The sequence below is a fragment of the Ambystoma mexicanum genome, chromosome 1p (assembly GCF_040938575.1).
Source record: "Ambystoma mexicanum isolate Mex_15411 chromosome 1p, UKY_AmexF1_1, whole genome shotgun sequence".
In the NCBI taxonomy this organism is placed as follows: domain Eukaryota; kingdom Metazoa; phylum Chordata; class Amphibia; order Caudata; family Ambystomatidae; genus Ambystoma; species Ambystoma mexicanum.
This window is the reverse complement of record NC_090921.1, coordinates 1,249,675,594-1,249,683,380: the sequence shown is the minus strand read 5'-3', so window position 1 is coordinate 1,249,683,380 and position 7,787 is coordinate 1,249,675,594.

Sequence of the window (7,787 nt, the reverse complement as noted above, 5' to 3'; positions counted from 1 at the left end):
TGCAATAATACCACAAATTTCATTTCACATTTTCAACAAGAAAAAGAAAGATTACATAATTTGTCTTGCAACATTATAACGTGGCAGTTAAACATAGGAGAATGCCCTATCGCTACACTGCCTGCCTGATAGTAAATCATTCATCCGGCAGTCACAATAATCTCACTCCATTTGTATATTTACCAGCTATATGTAGCTCTCCTACACGCGACCTCCCTTGGCTAGCCGCCTTTGATGAATGAGCCCAGGGTTTTCTTTGTGTTTGAAGTTTGAAGTTTGCAGTGCACAGCGAGAACACGGTATTCTCAAGCCGGTGCCAAGTGACTAGGAAACCGCAGCCTCTGAAGGTCAGCAATGCAACTGGGATGACCCCTCCCAGCAGCCCAGCCAGGCGATCTCACATCAGCTCCAGCCAAGTGACCTCACTGTAGCTCCGCAAAATGTCTTATCCCTGTAATTCTGTCAGAGCTATTCCAAAAAACCTCTGTTACCTCCGCTAAGTTTACGTAGCACCAATCAAAATTTATAGTATCGCCTCCTCCTTCCTCAACAATAGCTCACTTTTACAGAAAGCAACTGTATCTAACTGATTTCCTGGCATTCGAATTTTGCTTCCTGCAAAGATAGTGAACAGGGCAAAGAAAAATTGTACGTTTAAAAAATGAATCTCAGCCTGCCTCATTTTGCACATGGAGAACACAATATAATGTTAAGGAGTTAGAATCGTGTTAGTATTTGTTAGTTAAGTTAATTAATGAAGTATCTAATGTGTCTCCTGTAAGTGAGGCATTTCAAGTGAGAAAAAAAATGGTGTGCTTTTAAAATAGATAGCCTGTCTTCACATCCATGTCCATATGTTACCCTGGCAACACATGGCTTGCTGTACCACATCACAGTAATAATGTGATCGCATGAAGTGGCGCTGCACTCCAAAACACGCTAAAATATACTACAGGGTGCATGCTCTCGGAGTTTCTACCTGTTAAGCAAGCCAATCAGATGACTAAGCCGATCAAAAAGTGTGGTGTCAGGTATGACACTATGGGAAAAATAACTATATAACAGCAGAAACAAACAGGGAATACAATGATCTTTGGAATGAAATGCTGCCAGGAAGGAGAACACCTGTTCCAAATGGATGAGAGTTGTGCTTTAATACTATCAAAAGGTTTGGTCCTTATCCATGAGGAAACCTGAACCCGAGGAAAGCCTGATTTCCAAGATGAAGGAGAAAGGGACCAGAAGAGGTCTGACTGGGAGGGCCATTGAGAACTCTTGTGCATCACTCCTAGCTCAGTACCTTAAATACTTATTCAAAGTGAGTAATACAATGTCCCTGATCTAATTAGACAGAGGCCCCCTGGGACCATTTGTCTGCCGAGTCCCACAAGTGGGAGAACCAGGGAGGTGTTTTCCACCAAGGGAGCTCACTCTAAATAGAATATTTCGACATTTTAGTATGAAATGCAAGGGTGGCTTCTCACTATATTTAAAGGCAAGTGAGCTTTAGCTTTATGACAAAAACATAGTACCTTTCTCTGTACAGAGTGCAGGAGTTGATAAAGTATAAATAATAGAAGAAGAACTGGATATCATAGTCTGCTAATGTGAATTATAGCCTGCTTTTAGAGCATGTTCAAAGCCAAAGGAAGATCGGCTTAGACTGAAACCCAATAGCATTTCTGCACAAGGAGTGCAATCCATTGCAACCAAAACCAAGTATATCAGAATCCTGCCGTTTTTCACAGGTGTAGTCAACAACTTAGGCTGTGAACCAATGTACATGCTTCTTAACCTGAAAGAGAATGAATAAATCAGCACCCATATCTATGAAAGCCATAGATATTTAAAAAGACAGATTGTGATGAAAGAGAGTTTAGCATTTTATTTCTATCGAAAATATGTTCTTCCAAATGAACACTAACATTTCACAAGTGATCTTGTGTTGAATTGAGAGGACCCCTAATTAAATACATGCAAATAACACAAGGAGATTAGGGGGGATAGTTGTTGTCCTTTCAGAAAGCCAGAATCCAGAGGGATATATAAAGTAGATGAATACATATTCTGTGTGGTGTAAACTGATAGTTCAGTTTACGTGGACTGGCATTTCTTTTACATGCATATCCTCGAAACAAACCACATTTCAAGACACAGGTGAGCCAATTATGAAACTTCTTCATGATGCCAATAGATGCATTTGATACACTGTTGGTAAGAGGTGATGCAATTATTGACTTAGATTGCACTTAGAAATTAGATTGTCCTGTTAGAAATAGATATAGTAAAATAGTGAGCTGGTTACCCCTCTCTTAGGTCTGCGCAATTATAGTGCACCAACATTTATCTACAGTGTATATTTCTTATGTTTCACACTGTACTTTACCCAAACACATTTTTGTATTTCAAAATGTTTTTATTCCAAGTCTAATAATTTTTAAAACAACTCATGTATACATGAAGATCCATTGTAACATCAGTATGGCAAAATAATGAATAATGGTCCCTTTGGCCAGAAAACATACAACAAATGATTTTGTAATGTGGTTAGTAAGTGACTTGTGTTACTTGTTAAATCCTGTACAGTATTATTAATAACCATGAACAAGGGAAAAGGCCAAAAAGTTCTTCCTTTCTTCAACAATATTTCTTAATAATATTTGACACGAAACTATCACAGTCGAAAAAGATGACAAAAACGTGTGGTTTTTCTTGATGGTATATCCTCAAAACATAAAGGCACTTAAGTATGGCTAAACACCTACCAGCTGTTCACAAATTATGACAGGTTTCACGAAACGGACGCAGCTGCACAGGCAATAGAAACAGATTTACGTCTGTCTGAGAGTTGTCTCGTGCATGCAGGATACTGAAAGTCTGTCATGAATTGTGAAAACAAGGTCATTTCTAAGGTCTAGGGACAGGACTAACCGGGAGTCCGGACAGAGTAAACCAGTCTTGAGGCTACTGCTCAGGTCCACGAACTCTGAAATTTGAGTTTCAAGAAATGCAACAAACTTACAGGGTTGGTGTGAAATATCACCATGATTAAAAGAAAGTTCCTGTCCCGAAGAAGGCCCAGAAATCTACAGTTGATAAGCGTGAGAGATAACAGCCAAAAATCGTTAGGGGCTGAAACATATGTCGACCATCTAAAAAGCCATACTTAAGTGCTTTTTTGTTTTGAGGTTATACCATGAAGAAAAACCTCACATTTTTGTCATCTTTTTCGACTGTGTTCGTGTTGTGTCAAATATTATTAAGAAACATTGTTGAAGAAAGGAAGACCTTTTTGCTCTTCTCCCTTGTTCATGGTTATTAATACTACTGTACAGGATTTTGCAAGTTAAAACAAGTCACTTACTAACCCCATCACAAAAAGATTTGTTGTATGTTTTGTGGCAAAAGTGCACATTATTCATTCTATGGACACACTGATGTTACAATGCATATGGATCTTCATTTATACATGAGTTGTTTTTAAAATTATCAGACTTAGAATAAAAAATATTTTGAAATACAAAAATGTGTTTGGGTAAAGTACAGTGTGAAAAATAAGAAATACACACACTGTAGGTGAATGTTGGTGCAATATAATTGTGCAGACCTAAGAGAGGGGTAACCAGCTCACTATTCTGCTATGTATGATTTCAAGATCTTCCCATTATTGATCTGGTCCCCCGAAAACAAAAAAAACAGGGAAATACCCAATTTCTATACTGTTATTATAAATAGATACAGAAATATAAGTATTGGAGTTATGGGGTGAATGAATGTGTGCATTCCACTTTGTGAGATTGTTATATGCAGGCCAATGTTTATTTCTGTATATTAGCTATTACCGTGTCTATATATTTCACTGTGGTGACTTCCCCAGCATAATGATAGTGGAACAATTTTCAAATGATTTTATTTGAATAAAACAAAACACTGACTCCCAATGCATCACATTTCGTGTACCAGACTTGTGGGGTGGGATTGCATACTAGAGGTGTTAAATTAGAGAATGCACCTTAGTGATAGAGATAACTGAATCCAGAACAAATCTGACAACCTTCTCATCCTCATAGTAAATCACCAGAAAGCAGACATTATCACAAACCTCAATGGTGACTTCTGTCTCTAACATCCAAAACACCTTCAAACAGTTAATCCAGTTAATTGTCCACGGGGGAATGTAAATGAGGCTTTGTTTTCACTCTGGGGAATAAAACAGTCCTGTGCTCTTACTTTAAATAAATTAATACCCAGTTGAATTCCTCATTGACACAGGGACAACTTTAAATGTTTTAGGGTAATATGAAAACAGCAGACTACAGCAGCCGCCCAAACTTTACAGATCAGACATTGACATTTTCCCATTTGGATCTAACAAACCATTCTGTGCAACAGCATGTTCTCTGCAATATGTTCTTTCAAGAATCACACAACAAAAATTCAACTCGTTATCACTGAGGAAATCACAGCTGCATATTGAGATTTAAGATGGCTCTACAAATAGCAACAGAAATATTAGGAAGATTAGCAATGTGTTTCATTTGGATAGATCTGTGAAGAATAGCCATGTGTCACATTGTGGAAGAATTGTGAAGATTAGCAATGCATCACATCTAGATAGAATTGTGAAGATTAGCCATGCATCAAATGTAGGAGGAATTGTGAAGATTAGCCTTGCGTCACATTTACAAAGAATTGGGAAGATTAGCCATGCGTCACATTTAGGAAGAATTGGGAAGTTTAGCAATAAATCACATCTAGATAGAATTGTGAAGATTAGAAATGTGTCACATTTAGGTAGAATTGTGAAGATTGGACATGCGTCACATTTTTATATAGAATTGTGAAGATTAGAAATGCGTCACATCTAGGTAGAATTGTGAAGATTAGAAATGCGTCACATTTAGGTAGAATTGTGAAGATTAGACATGTGTCACATCTAGATAGAATTGTGAAGATTTGCCAAGGTGGTCTCTGATAAAGGCATGCTACCCTGATCTGCCTGGAAATTGATGCCATGAACTCCTTCACCCGGGACGCAGTATCAACTATGCTTGGATATGACTTGCACTATTTCTCTTGCAGATAGGCACTACGCTCTCCAATCAGATGAGCTCCTTAGCACTCTTAGCTCTCGGAAGGGACAATAATACGGTATAATTCAGCAATTCAAACCACCTGCTACATGTAATTACCCAGGTCCTGGAAAATCGGCCCACTGGCACTTATAACCGAGCTTCAGCAATGGACTGATTCTGTTCCACCTCAAGGGAATATGCTCTGAATCAGGCAAGGAATCTGGCAAGGTAAGCTCCTGCAAGTGACATTGAGGTGCTGCCACCTGTTATCAACACTCTCAATGCACACCAGATCAGGAAAACTCTAACCCCCACTGCATATAACACTGCCAGTTCAGACACGCCACTTACATCAAGGCCTGATCTGTTGCTTGACCTTCGGGCACAATGAGTACCGGTCTTCATACCTAGGATGTACTTGTATGTTCTACAGAACAGAACTGAAGTAAATGCACACTGAAAAGGTGTCATCCTATAAGCAATATACAGACCCAATAAGACAGAGGGATGACTGTAGTGGCTGTAGGTGGTCCCTGGGTCCACTGAACACCAGCCATCAAGTCTAGCTAGGATTCATAAATCCGATAGAACAGAACTGGATGTAACTGTACAATGAGAATGTATCGTCCAATAAACAATGGCAGACTCAACAAGACACAGGGGTGAACATAGACCTGCAATTCGCTTAATGCAATAAAGATTAGGAATAGGGCAAATCAACACTGATGATACTGCCAAGCAGAGAAAGACAAACTCAAGCCCAATCATCAGAACAAACTCTGAGCTAGACTGAGAATCTCTCTCGGTGAACCAATGCTCCGAACTTCTAGAATAGATAGGGTCAGCTCAGTGGTCACTGGAAGGTAATCTGAAAGAGGGTTCTCCCACTAATCCCCACAGACACACACACACATACCGATAGGCTCACTCGCTCCTCTGCACCAACAAACAATAGAATGCAGCTATACCCTTCAATCAATTTCAGCCTAGCTGCACACTAACCTACACACCTCCATGAACACCTCAACAGTCTTTAGAATCCAGCTATACCCCATGAATAAAATGAGCCTCGCTGCACACATGGGCCCTCATTACGATGCCGGCGCTAAACCATGGCGCTATTAGCACCATGGTTGGTGCCGGTATCGTAACGTGTCCGCCATGGTGAAATGGGAAAATACCGCCCCGTTCCAAGGTTGGCGGGGCGGTATTTCACCATTTCCCCATGGCCCTTCCCCATTCCCATTTTTGCCCCATAGGGCATAAAGGGAATGGCGAAGGTGCTAAGTACGGTACCGCAAATTGCGGGACCCTACTTTCAAGGCTGGTCTAGACCAGCCGTTAAGGTCGGGTCCCGCAAAGGGACCTCGTAATTAGGCGCTAGTGGGTTAACGGCGCTGCAGCCTTTTACGGCGCTGTTAACCCATCAGCGCAAGGGTCGTAATAGTTTCATACACAAGCTCCACCACCGCCAGAATGCAAACTCTGAGGTCAACGGCCATGCTGCACACATTCTAGTGACCTCACACAACCACTGCACCAGACCTAGCATCAGAATGCAGTAACACACCACGTAAACTGGACTGGGTGCACTCAAGACCTATTTACTACCCTACTCTCTCCACTGACCTGGACTACAGTCCCAAAGGGAGTTCAACCCACAGCGTTTTGAGATCATACCAATGGTATATAAGGCACTATACAAATGCACAATAATATAACATAACTAATGCACATACTGTATTGTGTAATAGTCTGAGGAACAACCATTATTTAGACTCACAAGACAAGAGTGATGAGCTATTCCCCTCATTGATTCAAGCCCTGGAAAAATGGAAATAATGCACAGTAAAACTACATATTGACCAAACTCTCAGCACATCCATATCAATGAATACCATTCAACATAAAGTCGTCAGTAGAAAATGGACTACAATGCATATTGGTGCACAACAACGTTGAGTCAGTGATTGGTCCCACCTGCGGGCATTACCAGTCGTTCGAGTCCCACAAGAAAAGATCAGATCAACAAATCTGCATCTGTTTAGAAATGAGTCAAAAAAATGGTGCCTGGCTAAGCCCTGATAAACCCAGGTGGGTATATACTTTTAAATGTACACAATTATCGGGGTACACGATCACATGGACTTTCATTATTGTAACCCTACACAATGAAACAAAACTCTAGATCTTCCAAAGGTCAGAAAGGTTATTGACCCCATAATGTTTAATATACATTTGTTTCTCATACGAAACAACACCCAAAGACACATATCATTTTACAGTTTCGTACATAATATACATGAGTGCAGTCCAGTCAATTTGATTGGATATTGGTGAACATGTAACATGTTTTTCCTTTTTAGATCGATGGAATTAAATTAACAAATAACATGTAGACACTAAAATAAAAGTTACAGTGAACAAATATCAGTGTTGATGGTGGACACTGAAGTGGTGAAAGAGGTCGTCGACACTATTGTGTTTTGGCCAAAATGATAAAGCTGCTTAGTTGCGCTTGCATGTGGTTGGCCTTCATCAGGACAGTCAAATTGGTGGTGAAGGGGAGTGTCCTATGGGTCTCTGTCAGAAAAAGATAATTACAAGAGATGTGTGGTTCAGAAAAGATTAATGTGATCTCAATGATTTAGTACCTTAGTAACATAAAGCTGTTAATGCAGAATTAGAAAAGACTGAGGCGAAAGTGTTAAA